At 34.0% G+C, this 21,519-nt stretch overlaps 2 long non-coding RNA genes and 1 other non-coding gene across 3 annotated transcripts; all 3 read right to left on the bottom strand.

Moving 5' to 3' along the window:
• Window positions 1-830: 830 nt before the first annotated feature.
• On the bottom strand, window positions 831-1,635 carry LOC126674805 (uncharacterized). The gene is made up of 2 exons (XR_007639625.2): window positions 1,541-1,635; window positions 831-1,057 (listed from the first exon to the last, which is right to left on the bottom strand). It is a non-coding gene; the product is annotated as an uncharacterized LOC126674805 (long non-coding RNA).
• A 7,511-nt stretch (window positions 1,636-9,146) lies between these two features.
• On the bottom strand, window positions 9,147-9,951 carry LOC126674804 (uncharacterized). The gene is made up of 2 exons (XR_007639624.1): window positions 9,857-9,951; window positions 9,147-9,373 (listed from the first exon to the last, which is right to left on the bottom strand). It is a non-coding gene; the product is annotated as an uncharacterized LOC126674804 (long non-coding RNA).
• A 3,980-nt stretch (window positions 9,952-13,931) lies between these two features.
• TRNAT-UGU (transfer RNA threonine (anticodon UGU)) lies at window positions 13,932-14,003 on the bottom strand. The gene has a single exon. It is a non-coding gene; the product is annotated as a tRNA-Thr (tRNA).
• Window positions 14,004-21,519: the final 7,516 nt, after the last annotated feature.

Genomic DNA, 21,519 nt, shown 5'->3' with positions numbered 1-21,519 from the left:
ATTTTTTTAAAATTTATAAGTTTTAAATTTATTTTTTATTTTCTATTGTAAATAAAAAATTATAATATTTTCTATCATTGTTTTTGGAAAAAAAAAAGATTTGAAGAATTTTTTATATTCCACTAATCCATACTAATTGAATTGTCTTTGGAAACAAGGATGTCTGGTCCATCTTTAGATTTTTCTTTTAGAAAAAAAATAGATACCTCCGGTTCTATAAGAACTCAAATACATCTGGTACATATAATTAAAAATTTATATTTTTTGTGATATACACTTAGATTATTCATGTTAGACCATGTATGATTTTATTATTTTTGTTATTAATTAGTTGGAACTTTTATTATCATTTTATATTATGATTAAATGCTTGAATGATTAATTTTTCTTATTATCATCAAATATGTGACATGATAGTAGAACCCTTAGAACTAATAAAGAATTATTCAATATATCTTTAATTTTAGTAGTTCATTAACACTAGTATGATGTTAATTAAGAATATTATATTCTACTAATCATGTATATAAGCTATTAAGTCAAATTATATGTGTCATTTATGAAATAAAGCTCTGGACGACTCATCATGAGAATATTACATAGATTACTGACATAAGTACTTCTCATTATAGTAATACTAAACTGATTCTTTAATCTTAAAATCACGATGACTTTCTGTCACGACCCATTTTCATGAATCGCGACCGGCGCTAGGGTATGGGTAATGTAGTACCGAAACCCGTAGCTAGCCTATCATTTAACACATCAATACATAAACCTGCAGAAAACCAATGCTCGGGGGCAACCGAGACTTCAGCCTAAACTAGCAGTTATAATAATCAACAGTTAATATAACATAATTAATCCGAAATCAATACATAACATGCCAGAGCAATATAACCAGTCAGACCAATCCGACAAAATATATAATAATAACAAAGACGTCTAGTTACTACTGCGGTCTAAGAATAAAACAGTTTTACAGTTTTATTAAAATAAAAGGAACCTCCGAGGAAAAGTAAATGCGGAGATCACCAGACTCTCTCAGATCATAACCCTGGGAAAAATTGGGAAAACAACGGGGTCAGATATACTGAGATGAGTTCATACCACTATTTACATTTATTAAGTGGAAAACCTTTAAAACGTTTAAAACATTTAATAACGATATTACAGATAATAGTTGGAACCCTAATCCACAATTCTAAATAATAATCATAATCCAATAGGTCTGGTCCCGAGAGCTGAGCTACACCGAGTTACCACTGACCACACTTATACCAGAGTCCCGAGAGCTGAGCTACACCGAGTTACTCTACCTGGTCCCGAGAGCTATGCTCACACCGAGTTACCACTTTTCCATATATACCTTACCCAGATCAATACCGGTGCGCACGCAGTCCTAATGATGCCCATTAGGTAGCACGTTCCAACTAAGAGCCATAATATAAAACAGTTCGAAATATACGTACAGTATATATATTTAATATTAAAATAACAATTTACTTAATAAAGCGGTAAATAGTAAATATAAACTCACTGCTTGCTAATCCGCGTGAAATACCGGCAAGCAACTAACTCTGGTTCGCCTCTGAAGCACGAACAGTAGACGAGTCTAGACAAATAAAATAATTATTAAAAACAGACCCTAACTCTAGAGAGTACTAGACACCACATAGGACTAGCACAAATAACATGTCGGAATAAACAATCCAAAGCACACACAAATAATACCCATTAGATAATAAAGCCCAGATAATATAAGCATATTGAGTTCCCGCTTAAAATCCAATTTATAAATATTATTAAATAACTTTAAATAATAAATAGTTTCCAAATAGTGGGTTAGCCGAGTTATCACAACTACCAAGCTAACCTCACTTGCCGGATGACCCAAGTCTAATCCGACTCAAAACGTTTATCAAATATAAACCCAAGTTTATATTTATAAAATAAATTAGCAAATAACAATCCATTTTAAAAGCGGAACTCAATAGCTTCAATTCAAAGCAACCCAAGTTACAAATCAAAACTTAATTAAATAAGTCAAATAAAAGTTTAGGGACTAAATTGCACTTTAGCCAATTAGGGACTAAACTGTACTTTTGCCATTTAGGGACTAAATTGTAATTTAGCTAATTCGATATCCAAATACAATCTAATAGCTCTTGTTTTATAATTAAAACAAAATATGAAGTTATCAACCAAAAACTTATTTAAATAAGTTATAAAACTCGTTTAGGGACTAAATTGAAATTTAACCATTTTCGTGTTAAATTGACATACGAATATAATACAATTACCCGAGTAATTATGTTTAACTTAGATTATAAAAATATCGTTTACAAGTATCACTTATAAATTATAACAAAATCCAAAGTATTATCAAATCAATAGGTAAAGTTTAACTTAAGGAATTTATTTGATTTAGGCAAAACAATTGAGTGATCAAAGGAGTCTTTTCACCATCTTCCTCCTTTCAAACAAAAGGAACCCGCCAAAACCGATTCACCATTTTTATGCTTCTGAACTAAGACCATTTTTCAATCCTCATCAAACCAAAACAACCTAATAGCCATAAATCAATCCAAATCAACATAACACAATCTCTACACACCCATAATCATTTAACAAGGAGAATCAAACATCAATGTTAACTGCCGAACCCAACCCTTAACACAAAAATGGAAAACAGAGTGGTAACTCCATGAAATCATAAACTAACAATTACCCAAGAGATCTATAACTTCCAAACAATCAAAATCATGGCAACAAGAAGGAAACCCATCGGCAGTAAGCATCAAAAATGAAACAGAAAATACACAAACAAAAGCGGTAAACCGAACGGCAATAGAACGAGATCAACAGCGTACCGTTAAGCGAAGCGAATGAGTAGAATCGAAGGTATACGAGTCTAGAACGCCTGAGATTTAACGGTTTCAGTTTCGATCTAGAAACGAAAACGAACGGATCAGAAAACCAAAGTATGTTCAAAGCTGAATTCTGAAATGAAAAATGGTCAAGAACACTTACCACGGGGCTGAGTTTGGAGCAGAATTTGGAGGTGAAAATTATGGAGAAAAACGAAGAGAATGGAAGCAAGAGTTTTCTGAATTTGTAGGAAAGGAAAATGAGGAATCAAATCAGCTAAAAAGGGAAGGAAATCAAAACAGTAATGGCAGAAATCAAGCCTCCCAAACTGCCGTTACAAGTCTCGAACGAGACTCAGCAAAAATGCTGAGTTCTCGTTCGGGACAGCCTGGTCTCGTACGAGACCAGTGCAAAATTTGCACAGTCCCGTACGGGACAGGCACAGTCCCGTACGAGACTGTGCGGGAATTCATCAGGTCTCTTACGAGACCTGGTTTATTCCTTGGTTCAACCATTTGGTTGAACCAAGACCCAAGGGAACCGAGAACCAAACTCAAAATCGAACCAAAGATGAATCGAACCACCAATAATTTACGAAACTTCAAATACTCTTCAAAACACATCCGGAACCACGTCGGAAAATAACAAAATAAATTCAAAATTTTACGGGATATTACATTCTCCCCAACTAATTAAAAAATTCGTCCTCGAATTTAACACGATAAGCAATTACCATTAGAACAACACGTAACACAAGTAAAAATCATAAAAGTCACAGAAATCAAGATATTGTACCTCACGGAAATAGAAAAGGATAGCGATTCCGCATATCCAACTCGGTCTCCCAAGTACACTCCTCTACAGAATGATTGCGCCAGAGAACTTTAACCATCGGAATCTCCTTGTTCCGCAATTTACGCACTTGCGTATCAACAATCTCAACTGGCTGTTCCTCATAGGACAGCTCCTGGTCAATCTCAACACTCTGAGGCACAATCACGTGTGAAGGATCAGAAATGCACTTTCTCAACATAGAAACGTGAAACACAGGATGTACTAACGACATGTCTGGCGGTAGAACCAGACGATAAGCCACAACTCCAATCCTTTCCAAAATCTCATAAGGACCAATATACCTCGGTGCCAACTTTCCCTTGACACCAAAACGAACCACGCCTTTCATAGGCGAAACCCGAAGAAATACGAAATCACCAACCTGGAACTCAATGTCTTTCCTCTTCGGATCAGCATAACTCTTATGACGACTAAAAGCAGTCTCTAACCTCCGCTTAATCAACGGTACCTTCTCTGAGGTAATCTGAATAATCTCAGCTCCCGAGAGTTTACGCTCTCCGACCTCCTCCCAACAGATAGGAGATCTACACTTGCGCCCGTACAAAGCCTCATACGGCGCCATCTCGATACTCGCGTGGTAACTGTTGTTATAGGAAAACTCAATCAACGGCAAATGAGTATCCCAGCTACCCTGAAAATCGAGAACACACATCCTGAGCATATCCTCCAACGTCTGAATAGTCCTCTCAGACTGACCGTCAGTCTGAGGATGAAAAGCTGTACTGAAATCCAACCGAGAACCCAAGGATTCCTGTAACGCCTTCCAAAACCTCGAAGTAAACACAGAACCTCTGTCTGAAACAATAGAAACCGGTACACCATGCAAACTGACAATCCTGTCGATGTACAACTGAGCCAACCTCGAAGCAGTATACGAAACCTTAATCGGAAGGAAATGAGCTGACTTGGTCATACGGTCAACTATCACCCAGATGGAATCGTATCCCTGTCGAGTACGTGGTAACCCAACCACAAAATCCATAGCAATCCGCTCCCATTTCCACTCTGGAATAGGTAGTGGCTGCAGATAGCCAAAAGGTCTCTGATGCTCCAGCTTCACCTGCTGGCACGTCAGACACTTAGAAACATACTCAGCGACATCCTTCTTCATCCCGCTCCACCAGTAGGTACCCTTAAGATCATGGTACATCTTAGTAGAACCCGGATGAACACTATAAGCAGACTTGTGCGCTTCTTCCAGAATCTGGTCCCTCAAACCATCTGAATCCGGAACACACAATCTCGAACCATGTCTCAGAACACCATCCACAAATGTAAATTCAGAATTACTGTCCTGCTGGATCTCCTCAATAATTCGTTTCAACTGTGGATCCTCAGCTTGTAAAGCTTTGATCCGATCAATCAAAACGGGTTGCACTTGCAACTGTACTAACAAACAACCAGTCTGAGAAATCTGAAAACCATAGCCCGAAGCTATCAAACTGTGCCACTCTCTAACCATGGGTCTACGCCCAATCTCAGAAATATGAGCCAAGCTGCCCGAAGACTTGCGACTCAACGCATCGGCTACCACATTAGTCTTACCAGGATGGTACTGAATAGTACAGTCGTAGTCTTTCAGCAACTCTAACCACCTCCTCTGTCTCAAGTTCAATTCTCTCTGATCAAAGATATACTTCAGACTCTTATGATCAGTGAAAATCTCACAAGTAGCACCATACAAATAATGCCTCCAGATTTTCAGCGCAAAAACCACAGCTGCCAGCTCTAAATCATACGTAGGGTAATTCACCTCATGCTTCTTCAACTGTCTGGAAGCATAGGCAATCACCTGTCCATGTTGCATCAGAACGCAACCCAAACCAATCCGAGACGCATCACAATACACTGTGAAACCGTCAATGCCAGAAGGCAATGCCAAAACCGGAGCTGTAGTCAAAATCTCCTTGAGCTTCTCAAAGCTCGCCTCGCACTTGTCAGTCCACTCAAACTTGACACCCTTCTGTGTCAGTTTAGTCAAAGGTGCAGATATTCTGGAGAAATCTTGCACGAACCGACGATAGTAGCCAGCTAAACCCAGAAAACTTCTGATCTCGGTAACTGACCTTGGCCTTTGCCAATCCATGACCGCCTCAATCTTCTTCGGATCAACCTTGATCCCATCTTTCGACACCACGTGTCCTAGAAAGGTAACCTGATCCAACCAGAACTCACATTTTGAGAACTTAGCATACAACTGATGCTCACGCAACGTCTGTAGTATAGTCCTCAAATGATAAGCATGCTCCTCCTCACTCCGAGAATAGATCAAAATGTCATCAATGAATACGATAACAAACTGATCCAAAAACAGCTTGAACACTCTGTTCATCATATCCATAAACGCTGCTGGTGCGTTCGTCAGACCAAAGGACATAACCAGAAACTCAAAATGTCCGTAACGAGTCCGAAAAGCAGTCTTAGGCACATCTGCATCACGGATCCGTAGCTGATGATACCCAGACCTCAAATCAATATTGGAAAAACACTTCGCACCCTGCAACTGGTCAAACAAATCATCGATGCGAGGAAGAGGATATCTGTTCTTGACAGTAGCCTTATTCAACTGTCTGTAGTCGATACACAGTCGAAAGGAACCATCTTTCTTCTTTACAAACAGAACTGGAGCACCCCACGGAGAAGTACTCGGTCTGATGAACCCGCTATCCAACAACTCTTGTAACTGGTCCTTTAACTCCTTCAGCTCTGCAGGAGCCATCCGATACGGCGGTATCGAAATCGGAGCTGTACCAGAAACCACATCAATGCAAAACTCAATATCACGATCAGGTGGTAATCCAGGCAATTCCTCTGGAAACACATCAGTGAACTCATTCACTATCGGAACACTATGCATATCACCGCTACTAGTCTCCAAATCACGAACCACAGCAAGAAAACCCTGGCAACCCTTGCCTAACATCCGCTTCGCCTTGATGGCGGAAATCAGATTCTTAGGTGTCTCTGCCTTTTCTCCATGAAAGGAAAAAGGTAGATCACCTGGAATCCTGAACTCGACTGACTTCCCTCGACAGTCAATAGAAGCATAATGGCGTGACAACCAGTCCATCCCCAAGATAACATCAAAACAAAGAACGTCAAGTACAATCAAATCAGCACATAATTCTCTACCCTGAATAACCACTGGACACGAAGGATAGACGACGTCCACTACTACACCTTCAGACATAGGTGTAGACACAGCTAGAGGTTCACTCAAAACAGATGGTGCTCTACCCAATTTCCCAGCAAAACAAGTAGAAACAAACGAATGGGTCGCACCCGCATCAAATAATACCAAAGCATCAGTAAAAGAAATCGGGATGGTACCTTGCACCACAGCGTTTGATGCACGCGCATCCTGAGGAGTAAGTGCGAACACTCTGGCCTGACCCTGCGGCTGCTGCTGCGAACTCTGTCCAGTACCATAACCGTTGGAACCTCTACCGCCGTTACCACGGCCACCAAAACCTCTGCCACCAGAACCACGGCCCCGCTGGCCACCAAAAGATGCTGCAGGTTGAGAGTATCCTACAGACTGTGAAAACGCAGGTCTCTGCTGCTGATAAGAAGACTGCGCCACACTGGAGTTAGACATCTGCTGCCCAGATGTCGGACACTCCCTAGAAAAATGACCCGGCTGGCCACAAGTGAAACAACCTCCAGGAGCTAACTGGCACTGACCATAATGCCTGCGTCTGTAATTCTGGCAGAACGGAATGTTCGATCCACCATTGTACCCGCGTCCTGAACCACGGTTGCTCCCACTGCTACTGGAACTGTACGGAGCACTCCTGGCACTATGCCTCCCTTTGTTGTGAGTCCGTCGACTCCCCCTGTTGGCCTGAGAAGAGCCACTGTAGAAATTCCCACTACTATGCTGCACTGGGGCCTGTTGCCCCCCACTAGGAACGTCACTCTTTCCCTTCTGATTCTGGAAAGGGTCAGAGATCGTCCCAAACTGAACCATCGAATTCTCCATCCGCCGCGCACTATCCACTAACCGGGCAAACTCCATGTTTGTCCCTATCAGCAAAGGGAGAAACTCCGAGCCTAAACCCCTAATATAACGGTCGTTCACTCGCTCTTGATCACCCTGTAGATCTGTAGCAAACCGCCCCAAACGTACAAACTCAGTAGTGTAGTCTGTCACCGATCTATCCCCCTTCTTCAAATTTAGCAGCTTTTCTCTGAAACTCTCAGTAACAGAGAAGGGTAGATAGTAACCTCTGAACCTTATCACAAAATCAGTCCAAGACAAAGTATCCATAACTGGTCTGATGTTATCGCGATACCAGTCCTTAGCTGGACCCTTCAGCGACATCTCCACAAGCATCACTGATTGACGATCAGAAGCTTGAATCCTCTGACTGTTGTACTCAAATTCCTCCAAAAAGTCAAGAGCATCCCCAGTACTATCAAAAGAAGTCGGATTCAACTTCAAGTAGATCATCACCAACTCTCTGTCCGTCGGAACATGACCGACACCAGCAAGTCCACCAATACCAGCTACAGCACCAACCTGAGGTTGCTGTTGCTGCGCTAACTGACCCAGTATATTACACTGATTCTGCAGTAGAGCCTGATTGTTCTGCATCTCGACAACGCCAGCCAAGAAAGTAGTGAAGTCGAACGCTTGCATATTTGGTGCCTGCTGCACCCCTGGTGCTTGCTGCACGTTCGGTGCCTGCTGCACATCCGGTGCCTGAACGCCTGCCGCACCACGTCCTCCAGCTCCACCTCTACCAGCACCAGCTCCTCTGCCTCTACCTCTACCTCTGCCAGCACCTCTACCTCTACCACGTCCAGCATTGGCCGGAACTGGTGGTACGTTCTGATCGACTTCCATGGAAATCGCATCATCAGCCTCAGCTGCCTGCTCTGCCGCAGCACGACCACGAGTACGAATAAGGTTGTCCATATCCTAAGGATTGAACAAAAGCAATTTAAATAACACGTAATTCATACCCAAGTATGAAACAAAACAAGTATAGTTAGGATTTCCCGAGAAATCAACAGCAAATAAAACATTCACCCAAGTGAAATAAAATTAACATTTAATAGCGTCAAATCAACATACAATGACTGACTCGACTCAATCCTATTGGTGTAGGCAGAATATTTTGAAAAATCAAAAGATGACATTTAAAAAGACATGACAGAAACCTATATCCGCAGTAGTTTCCTAAGACACAACAATACTTAACAGAGTAAACACATAGCAAGCAATGGCCTTGGTTTGAAACCAAAGCTCTGATACCAAGTTTGTCACGACCCATTTTCATGAATCGCGACCGGCGCTAGGGTATGGGTAATGTAGTACCGAAACCCGTAGCTAGCCTATCATTTAACACATCAATACATAAACCTGCAGAAAACCAATGCTCGGGGGCAACCGAGACTTCAGCCTAAACTAGCAGTTATAATAATCAACAGTTAATATAACATAATTAATCCGAAATCAATACATAACATGCCAGAGCAATATAACCAGTCAGACCAATCCGACAAAATATATAATAATAACAAAGACGTCTAGTTACTACTGCGGTCTAAGAATAAAACAGTTTTACAGTTTTATTAAAATAAAAGGAACCTCCGAGGAAAAGTAAATGCGGAGATCACCAGACTCTCTCAGATCATAACCCTGGGAAAAATTGGGAAAACAACGGGGTCAGATATACTGAGATGAGTTCATACCACTATTTACATTTATTAAGTGGAAAACCTTTAAAACGTTTAAAACATTTAATAACGATATTACAGATAATAGTTGGAACCCTAATCCACAATTCTAAATAATAATCATAATCCAATAGGTCTGGTCCCGAGAGCTGAGCTACACCGAGTTACCACTGACCACACTTATACCAGAGTCCCGAGAGCTGAGCTACACCGAGTTACTCTACCTGGTCCCGAGAGCTATGCTCACACCGAGTTACCACTTTTCCATATATACCTTACCCAGATCAATACCGGTGCGCACGCAGTCCTAATGATGCCCATTAGGTAGCACGTTCCAACTAAGAGCCATAATATAAAATAGTTCGAAATATACGTACAGTATATATATTTAATATTAAAATAACAATTTACTTAATAAAGCGGTAAATAGTAAATATAAACTCACTGCTTGCTAATCCGCGTGAAATACCGGCAAGCAACTAACTCTGGTTCGCCTCTGAAGCACGAACAGTAGACGAGTCTAGACAAATAAAATAATTATTAAAAACAGACCCTAACTCTAGAGAGTACTAGACACCACATAGGACTAGCACAAATAACATGTCGGAATAAACAATCCAAAGCACACACAAATAATACCCATTAGATAATAAAGCCCAGATAATATAAGCATATTGAGTTCCCGCTTAAAATCCAATTTATAAATATTATTAAATAACTTTAAATAATAAATAGTTTCCAAATAGTGGGTTAGCCGAGTTATCACAACTACCAAGCTAACCTCACTTGCCGGATGACCCAAGTCTAATCCGACTCAAAACGTTTATCAAATATAAACCCAAGTTTATATTTATAAAATAAATTAGCAAATAACAATCCATTTTAAAAGCGGAACTCAATAGCTTCAATTCAAAGCAACCCAAGTTACAAATCAAAACTTAATTAAATAAGTCAAATAAAAGTTTAGGGACTAAATTGCACTTTAGCCAATTAGGGACTAAACTGTACTTTTGCCATTTAGGGACTAAATTGTAATTTAGCTAATTCGATATCCAAATACAATCTAATAGCTCTTGTTTTATAATTAAAACAAAATATGAAGTTATCAACCAAAAACTTATTTAAATAAGTTATAAAACTCGTTTAGGGACTAAATTGAAATTTAACCATTTTCGTGTTAAATTGACATACGAATATAATACAATTACCCGAGTAATTATGTTTAACTTAGATTATAAAAATATCGTTTACAAGTATCACTTATAAATTATAACAAAATCCAAAGTATTATCAAATCAATAGGTAAAGTTTAACTTAAGGAATTTATTTGATTTAGGCAAAACAATTGAGTGATCAAAGGAGTCTTTTCACCATCTTCCTCCTTTCAAACAAAAGGAACCCGCCAAAACCGATTCACCATTTTTATGCTTCTGAACTAAGACCATTTTTCAATCCTCATCAAACCAAAACAACCTAATAGCCATAAATCAATCCAAATCAACATAACACAATTTCTACACACCCATAATCATTTAACAAGGAGAATCAAACATCAATGTTAACTGCCGAACCCAACCCTTAACACAAAAATGGAAAACAGAGTGGTAACTCCATGAAATCATAAACTAACAATTACCCAAGAGATCTATAACTTCCAAACAATCAAAATCATGGCAACAAGAAGGAAACCCATCGGCAGTAAGCATCAAAAATGAAACAGAAAATACACAAACAAAAGCGGTAAACCGAACGGCAATAGAACGAGATCAACGGCGTACCGTTAAGCGAAGCGAATGAGTAGAATCGAAGGTATACGAGTCTAGAACGCCTGAGATTTAACGGTTTCAGTTTTGATCTAGAAACGAAAACGAACGGATCAGAAAACCAAAGTATGTTCAAAGCTGAATTCTGAAATGAAAAATGGTCAAGAACACTTACCACGGGGCTGAGTTTGGAGCAGAATTTGGAGGTGAAAATTATGGAGAAAAACGAAGAGAATGGAAGCAAGAGTTTTCTGAATTTGTAGGAAAGGAAAATGAGGAATCAAATCAGCTAAAAAGGGAAGGAAATCAAAACAGTAATGGCAGAAATCAAGCCTCCCAAACTGCCGTTACAAGTCTCGAACGAGACTCAGCAAAAATGCTGAGTTCTCGTTCGGGACAGCCTGGTCTCGTACGAGACCAGTGCAAAATTTGCACAGTCCCGTACGGGACAGGCACAGTCCCGTACGAGACTGTACGGGAATTCATCAGGTCTCTTACGAGACCTGGTTTATTCCTTGGTTCAACCATTTGGTTGAACCAAGACCCAAGGGAACCGAGAACCAAACTCAAAATCGAACCAAAGATGAATCGAACCACCAATAATTTACGAAACTTCAAATACTCTTCAAAACACATCCGGAACCACGTCGGAAAATAACAAAATAAATTCAAAATTTTACGGGATATTACACTTTCTACATAACTATTTTATTTCGATGCATTTTTACATTATCTTTAAGAGGATAATGGAATAGATTGTTATTGGATATGAAAGTAAATATGTGAGAAACGGACCGCAATGGGGGAATGATAGGAGTAGAAATTCTCCTATTTTTATGTGTATTTCGATCTCTCTATTGCACTTTTATCGTTAGAATTCAACTATTTTGGTTTTTTATTATTGTGTTTGAGTATTTCAGGTTAAATTCGTGAAAATCGATGAATTTGGGGCTTAATGTGAGCGCTTCGGAGGTTACCGAAGAAAAGAGACGCCGAAAGGCGATAACGCATTTGTGTACATGCAATTTTGACCCTACTGCATTGATTGAAAGTTTTTGAGCATTTAGATTTTATATCGATACTTGTTCAAGGTATAAAAAGCTAACAACGACTAATTATGTATTTTATCGAACAAAGGGTTAATTCGGCCTTCAAATTTATATCTCAAAATTGAAATAGTGTATATTTTTTTGAATTAGTTAGATTTGTAAACTTGTATGTTGGGGTCAAATAGATCAGTTTAGTCATTAAATTTTTCAAATTTATATATCAAGGTCAAATAAATTTTTGTTTGAGGTATACAATTTGCGGGTTAATTGACCTAATTAATTGGGAGAGTTTGGAGATCTAATTAACTAATAAAATAAAAAATAAATTATTTAATTTATTTGATCTCGAAAACACAAGTTTTAATATATAATTGATCCAAAAAAGTTAAAATATACTTGTATGACTCTGAAATGTGAGTTAAGATTGAGTTAACTAAGCCCGCACAGATTTGTTCTAACGGTCAAAGTTTCAGCTATCTGGGCGTCAAAGGTTTCGGGTACGAACTTCAGCTACGCCATTTTTTAATATGGAGTGGTTGAGGTTGGATTGCTGGCCATTATAGCCCGAAATTACCAGGTATGTGGGCTTGCGGGCGGTTCACATCTCGAGATTTGACAATAATATTAAATTTCGGCTCAATAGAGTGAGTCCTCGGCACTAAAAAAAAGAATTGAGTTGACTGTTTTTTCATATTTTTATCAAACACTTAGATATTGAAATGGCCACGTTTCACGATTTCTATAGAAATGGAATCAGCTCTAAACTGCCACTTGTCTGGTTTATGAGTTCGATTCTGATTTATAATTTTAGTTTCATACGATTTTAAAAAAACTTAAGTAATACTTTAAAACAAGGTAATTTGAAAAAACAAAATAAAAAAGCTTGAATTTAATTTTTAATCAAAAGTTAAATCTCCTACATATTCTTTTGGTGTTTAGAAAAACTGAAGTATATAAATTCTCTTATCTATTATTTATCATTTTTTTAACATTTAAAACAACAATAAAGATTATTAATGGGCAAACCTAATAGAGTTTCAACCCGAAAAGATTGAAAATGTGGTTTGTGGGGGATGATAAGCCCTTTGGGTCAAGCCCAAACTATATTCCCTATACATGATTGGGTGGTGAATGGAATAATTCCAACTCAATCTTTTTTCTTATTTTTCAGTGTGAGAATAGTAACATTCCACTCCCAAAATAGCCAATAATTTTAAAGCCTAATTACTTAAAAACCACTTACCTTATAACTTTTTTTCATTTATACCATGAATTAGGAAAATTTTCAATTGTACCCTATTTTCGATTTTTATGTTTCGTTTGTACCCCAAAAATAAATTTTTTGATAATTTAATCAATTTAAAGATGAAAATATTAAAAACAAGATATATAAATAATTAACATTAACGTTTAATTAGAACATAGGTTAAAAATGAAGGACAAATTTATACTCTTTTTTAAAATAAAATAGGTTAATTCAACTCATTAGGGTAGAGATGAAACATAAAAATCAAAAATAGGGTACAATTGAAAATTTTCCTAAGTCATGGTATAAATGAAAAGAAATTACAAGATAAGTGGTTTTTAAGTAATTAGGCCTAATTTTAATCTTTCTCAAGTTTTATGCACACTAAGCTAATCCACGAATTCATATTAGATTTTAAATAGCCCAAGAACAAAATAAAAAAAAAGATGAATGACTTAAAAATGCCCTCACGCAGGATCGAACTACGGACCTTCAGTTTACAAGACTGACGCTCTACCACTGAGCTATAAGGGCAGATGTTCCATGATTTACCAATTATAATATAGATATAATCACTTTTGAAACCAGCCGAGGATTTAGATTTTAAAACTTGGTTATTAAATTCTTATTACGTTCAACTTGGACTCGAGTTTTAAAAGAATTTTAACTTCGAAATTCCAATTCAAAATTAAAAAAAAAAGAAAATTGAACTTAGTTAACTGGAATTGAGAATTAGGATAAACGAGTAAAATTCTAGCTGAACTGTACAAGCTGGATTTTTTAGTCAAATAAATATAACTTTATAATTATATAGAAAAAATTAATATTTAAACTGTTTCTAAATTATTTAATTTATCATTTCAAAAATTATTTTTACTTGAATCAAATATATAAAAAATTGTATTATAAAAATAAAATAAAAACAAATACAGTGAATGTAGATGGATATAGAAATTACTGTGTTTGATTTTCTATAGGCTAAACGCATATTTGGATCCCTGCACTATCACTTTTTTCTAGACTGGGTCCCTACATTAAAAAAGTGTAGTTTTCTTCCCTACACTATCAGGAATGTTTAATGCAAGTCCCTCTGACACTGCGAGTTAACGGAAGGCAAACGGAACGTAACGTAGGGACTTACATTAAACTTTCTTGATAATGTAGGGAAGCATTTTATAATTTTGAGTGTAGGGACTCAATTTTAAAAAAATTATAATGTAAGGGCTCAAATATGTGTTTGGCCAATATTTTATTTTGAAATTTAATAATTTTTTTATTTGTACGGTGCCATTATTAATAATCATTATTGTGGGTATGAATTTATATATATTATGAATTTATATATATTAGGCTTAAATTTTAAAAAAATTATTAAATAATTTAAATTAATAGAAAGGTAATAAAAAATTATTTGATAAAATAAATTATTAAATTCACAACTATGGAACAAGTTTGGTTGCTATAAAATTATTAGAAATAAATGACGATTTTCATTTTATTTTTTAAATTTATTTTATTATTAAAAATGTATTCAAAGTTATTTAGTATGTTGTTTATTTATACTTGGGTTAATGTCAAAAAAAATCACAAATTTTTACATGTTTTTTCATTTTAATCACACAATTTAAATTTTGTCATTTTCATGCACAAACTAACATTTTTTTGGAAATTCATACGCAGTGCTGAGATGACAGCCATTCATTGGTGTAAAATGACATCCACCTCAACGAATTACACCAATAGAGCCGTGACATCTCAACACCGTGTATGAATTTGAAAAAAATGGTAGTTTGTGCATGAAAATGAACTATATGATTAAAATGAAAAAAATATGTAAAGTTCGTGATTTTTTTTACATTATCCTTTTGTAACTTGCTAAAAATTTATTATTTTTTATTAATATAATTTTTATTTCATTACACTAAAATAATAAGCATTCATTTAGAATAATTTTATAATAATTAAAATAAACATATTCAATTAAAATAATTTTTTAAGTTAGACTCATTTTAAATTATAAATGGTTAAATATTCGAATTTTGGATCACGTGGACTTATCCAAACTTTTTAAAAATAAAATAAAATTTTTAACGCAGTGTTTGGCCATATGCGTAAGACACAAGCCAATGAAATATAATATAGGGATTTAAAATAAAAATTCCTGATAATGTAGGGAAGAATTTTAAGTTTTTGAGTGTATGAACCCAATCTGGAAAAAAATTGTAATGCAGGGACTCAATCTGAAAAAAAATTATAGTGTAGGGACTCAAATATGTATTTGGCTGAGTTAACATGTCCTAGTCATCACCTGCTTTTTATTTCCTTTCTCACCAAACTATGCGTGTAACACACGAGCTAACGATATTTAACGGAGGGACTTGCATTAAACATTTCTGATAGTGTAGGGAAGAATATTACACTTTTTTAGTGTAGGGACTCAATCTGAAAAAAAGTGATAATGCAGGGACTTAAATATGCGTTTGGCCTTTTCTATATTCATCTACATTCACTGTGTTTGATTTTAAAATTAGGAACATGCCAGTTAAAATGATCCTTTGACAATTAATGGCCAACTCAAAATAAGAAGTTTCATATTTACACTTCATGCATGTCGCCAGTTTATTTTTAGTTAGGATGCATATATAGTTAGGGGATTATTTTTAAAATACCTCGTTTTGATATATTTTTACAACTAGTTTCGCATTACGTGCTATACACGTGGCTCGTAACGTAACTCGTCAATCTATGTATAAATTAAATTTATTATTATTAGTAATTTATTTTATTTATGATCAATATTAAATTAATTAGTATTTCTATTAGAATTAAATATAATATTTTAAATTTTTTTTTTTAAATCAATTCACATGAATAATATTTATTTAATTTAGTTATAATTATAATCTATGTATATAATATATATTCGGTTATTAAATTTTTTTCATACTGAATTTATTCTTCTTTTGGTTTTATAATAACCATAATTAAATAATTAACTTAATTTTATTAATAATATTTTTAAAAATAATAAGATAGAAATTTAAATAATAATATATTAACTAAATGCAGTATTTTAATTTTGTAGTTCAATCAAACTAAAAAATAGGTATTCCTACTAATTTGGAGATAATTTAGTTATTTTTTACATACTAAAAATTAAATTGGAGATAATTTAGCTACCTATTCTAATTAGGACTTTAATTACAATAGTGATTAATTAAATAACTAATTTGTTAATGACTATAAAACCTTTATTTAATAGTAAACTGAAAAGGAATATTCAATAAATTTGCCTGTTCCCCCCCCCCCCTCCCCCCCCTCATCCGTGCTTTTATATATAGTATAGATAAATTTGTCTATTTTTTCATAATTTTTCACTCTACAATAATAACAAACATATTTATAAAAATATCTATTATATATAAAAGTTTTTTATCTTATTTTAATTTATATAGTCATACTTTCTTTTCTCTCTCATCTCTCTTTCTCTCAAAGTTTCCTCTTTTTTCTTGATGTCCGGGCGTCTCGACGGCGTTAATCCTGTAAAACAGTGTAGATGGTTAATCAGACAGTTTGTACGATTAGCTCTCCAATGCTTAAATCAGTTTAAACTTAAAAGAGAATAATTGTATTTATTGTGAATTGTGTTTTAGGCATACTTCAAACTCCTTATATAGTGGTCGTGAGGAAATACTTTATAGATTTTAAATAGGAAAGGGACTCCTGTTTAATATAATAATTCGAATAGGAAAAGGATTCCTATTTGACGTGTAAATCTATTTAGAAATGTGATTTCTGATAAGAATGTGTTTCTTATTATTCTAGAAAATGGTCTTCTAGAATCTCCTTTATTTTCGGTGTTAAATCATATTCAGATTCTTCAACAAGTTTCGAGATTCGTCTCGGTGAGGAATCCCACAGGACTCGGCCATAATATTTCGGTCTCCATCATTAGCCCCCGCAAGTGACCTAATGTCTAGGTATCTATTCCTTGTTTGATTTTTAGCTTTTTCTTGTTGATTTCAGTTTCGCCTTGGCGAGTCCTCTTTTTTTAGCGACACTCTTGATGAATCTCTTTGATTTATTTTGATATCTTATCTCTAGATATTCCGTTGTTCATGCATTGATTTCTTTGTGTTCTTTAAATTTCTTCAATTGTCTTTTCATTTCCAATCAATTTTGTGATTCGATTCATCGGTCTTTTGAAATTATTGATTTTTGTTTATTTTCTCTTTTTCTTTGTCGAGATCCTCCTTGGCGATTCCCTTTCGCGAAGCTCATTCTCTTGGCGAGACTTATTGTCTTTTTTTTATTGTTTTAATAGACAAAATTTATATGGCGACTCCTCATCGTTTGGTCAAACTTTATACTAGATGAATCTTTATCAATAGGCGAAGCCCTTGTACTGGCGAGCCCTTACTTTGGGTGTTCGCTCATCTTTGGCAGAAGCTTCATATTTCTTTTGGGTGGAATCTTTTATAGGGCGAATCTTCTTTGATTAGGACTTGGTCGAGTCTTTTCTTTTTTTTTCTGGATTTTGAACCTTTCTTGTTTAGGATTCGGTTGAGTCTTTTCTTTATACCTTACTCCTTATTTTCCATTTGATTTTTTATGTTTTGTCTTCAAGTACTTGATCTTCGTTGATAGTGATTTTATGTTTCTTGTTTATTCCTCTTCGTTCTTGTTGTTCATTCTTTTTAGACATATATGAGTCCTTCGAGCCCCTCCGTAAATACACTGATCTCAAAGGGTATTTATGCCTATTTTGAGTTCATGTCATTCAATTTATTTTGTTGATATTTCTTGATTTTGATTTTTTTTTACAGATTGCCTTCCTTTTTAAGATTTGCTCCTTTTGAGCGAGTTTTCCTTTATTATTGAGTGTTTCGTCTTCATTTTGTTTTCAAGCGTTTTTCACATTCCTTTTGTTCTTTAGGCGTTTCGCCTTTTTTTTTGCATTCCTTTTATTATTATTTTTGTCTCCTTTCTTTCGCATTTCTCTTCTTTTTGTGGCGTTTTGCCTTTTTTCGCATTTCTTTTATTTTTTACGCGTTAAATCATATTCATTTTACTTATTATAAAAAAATCATATTCAGATTCTTCAACGAGTCTCGAGATTCGTCTCGATGGGCCAATCCCACAGGACTCGGCTCATAACATTCCGGTCTCCATCATTTCTCTTTCTTTTCCGTTTGATTTTCCGTTTATCTTTTCCGATTGTTTTTCCATTCGTCTTTTATGTTCACTTTTCCGTTCGCGCTTCCGTTCGTCTACTTTCGATGGGTTTTTCGTCTCTTCTGATCGCTTTGCTTGTTCGTCTTTTTTGTTCGCGTTTTTTCGTTTGTCTCTTCCGTTCGCGCTATGGATTTCTTGACATCATTTTAATTTTTTTTAAGTTTTTAGGTTTTTTGTGATGATCTAAACATTTTGTAAATAAATTATTGTACATTTATGATTTTTTTGTTTATAAAAATGTTTAATTATTTTTTTAATTATCTCGTCTTTCTCTTATTCATATATTTGTTTATTTATTTTAATGTTACTGATTTTGTAAAGAACGAATTGATTTATGGTGTATTTGCAGTGTTTTTATAATGTAATTACGTTATAGTGTATTTTTGGTGTTTTGGGTATATCTATGTTTTTTGGTGTATTTCTGCTATTTTTCTAGTATATCTATGGTGCATTTGCAATGCTTATAGTGTTTTTGCAGTGTTTTATTGGTATATATCATAAAAACAATATAAAAACACCACAGATATACTATTGTTACATTATAAAAATATTATAGTTACACTAAAAAATACAATAATTACACTATAATACAATATAGTTATACTAAAAAAAACACCGGAAAAATCTATAAAAAAGAGAATAAATCATTAAAAAGTGAAAAAAAGTATTCGTGAATTTAAATAGAAAAAGAAGGTATTTTTCGTAATAAAAATTTAGAAAAATAAAAATAAAAAAATAATATAAAGTTGTAAATAAAATAAAAGTTAGTGTAGTATAAGAAATTTCCTCTTTAATTAGTTGCTTTAATTTTCTTTCATTTTATTTTGACATATATACTGTCCTATTAATCATAAAAAAAGTGTCAATTTCTTTTCAGAAAAAATAAAGAGAAGTTAGAAAATTAAGGAATTTTTATATAAATATCTATATTTCATTAAAATATTTTCAATCATATTACAAATTAATTTTTTAAATTAAAAAATATTGTTTGACTTAAAAAATTACAAATCTAACTTTTTTTATTGGCATACTCCATTTTCAGGTCATGCATTCATTATAAAAAATAAAACATAAGAGCATCTCCGATGCAGTGCTATTTTTTATGCTAAATTTAGCATGAAAGAGCGATAAATGTATAGATAGCATAGCATTCTAACTTTTTGTCCTATGCAAAAAGTTGAAAAAACGTGTTATACTTAATTACTATGATAATTACCTCTTAATTTTATTAATTTTTAATTTTTTGATAATTTTTTTAATTAGATATTCTAAATAAAAATGAATGAACTATATAAAATAAATTATTTATGCTTTTTTTATTATATTGACATATACTATTAAAAGTCAAATCGAAATTATAAAATTAAAAAAAACAAAATATAAAATGAAGAAAAAGAAAAAAATATATTAAAATAATAAATGTAAAAAAATAATTGTGGTAAAAGTATGATTTATAATGAATCGCTATTGAGTGTTGTAGTTTTGATAATCTGTGTTAAATTTAACACATGATATAGGAGATGCTAAATTTAGTACAAACTATAGCATTGTATTGGAATTGCATTTTTAATATTAATGCTAAAAAAACCAATCATATATTTTATAATTTTTATTAATATGAATTTTTATTTTTATTTGATATAATGATGAGTTTTTTAAAAAATAATTGTTTAAGGAATCAATGAATTATATAAAAATAAATTATTTTAACACATAGGTGTATAGTCTATTAAAAAACATTTAATCAGCCGAGATTGTTAAAATAAAAAAATAGTATAAAATTTAAAATGAAAAAAATGAAACAAAATTAAAATGAATAATGTAAAAAAATAGTAAAAAGTAGTAATTAATTATTTGATTGGTTGTCAATTTATCATATGATCCGATATAATTTTTCCAATAATAAATAGTATAGACAGGAGTCGGTTAATGTAGCCTTAGCATTTACATTCAGAAAAGGATAAGTGACAAGGACCTGCTAGCAGCATCTCCACTATAATACTGAGTTTGTGCGCTCAATATAGAAAAACTCTTACATATTATATTATTAATTCATGAACTCACTCTTTTAAACAAAGTACAATAACTCCCTTTTATCTTCTTTCTCTTTTTTCAATTTCAATCCAGCATCATTAAACTTTAGGCCCACACCACACTCTCTTGTTCAATTATTATCCTATTTTTTCTTCAATTTTAATATTTTTTCTATCTCACCTATTGTTTTGTTTACCATAATTAAAATAAGGTCTAATTACTTAAAAAAAACCCCACCTTTAAACATTTTTTTGTTTATACCCTGACCTAGGAAAAAGTTCATTTGTACCCTTTTTTTGATTTTTTGTTTTCAATTGTACTCCAAACTTTTATTTTTTGACAATTTAATTAATTAAAGGATGAAAACATTAAAAATAATTAAATAGAAGGGTTATATCATCTTTTTTCTATTTAAAAAAATACAAATAAGTTAAAAAAATGAAGGATTATTTTAAGCTTTTTTCTAAATAAAAACAGTTCAATTTAGTGCTTTAGGGTAGAGTTGAAAACGAAAAATCAAAAAAAGGGTACAAATGAAATTTTTCCTAGGTCATGGTATAAACGAAAAAATATTATAAGGTGGGGGTTTTCTAAGTAATTAGGCCTTAAAATAACTATATAATGATACCCGATAAATTATTTAGGATCCAAAAACCTAGATGACAGAACTTGAAAATGGAAGCAAACTCGTCAAAATAACGCCGAAAACGTGAATGTTAAGTCCAACTGATAAATCACCTCCGAACAGCTCTTTGATTCACCTGAGGATAAAAAGCAAACA

Source organism: Mercurialis annua, linkage group LG3 (assembly GCF_937616625.2).
Source record: "Mercurialis annua linkage group LG3, ddMerAnnu1.2, whole genome shotgun sequence".
In the NCBI taxonomy this organism is placed as follows: domain Eukaryota; kingdom Viridiplantae; phylum Streptophyta; class Magnoliopsida; order Malpighiales; family Euphorbiaceae; genus Mercurialis; species Mercurialis annua.
The sequence above is the reverse complement of the archived record's forward strand: the minus strand, read 5'-3'. Positions and strand labels throughout refer to the sequence as shown.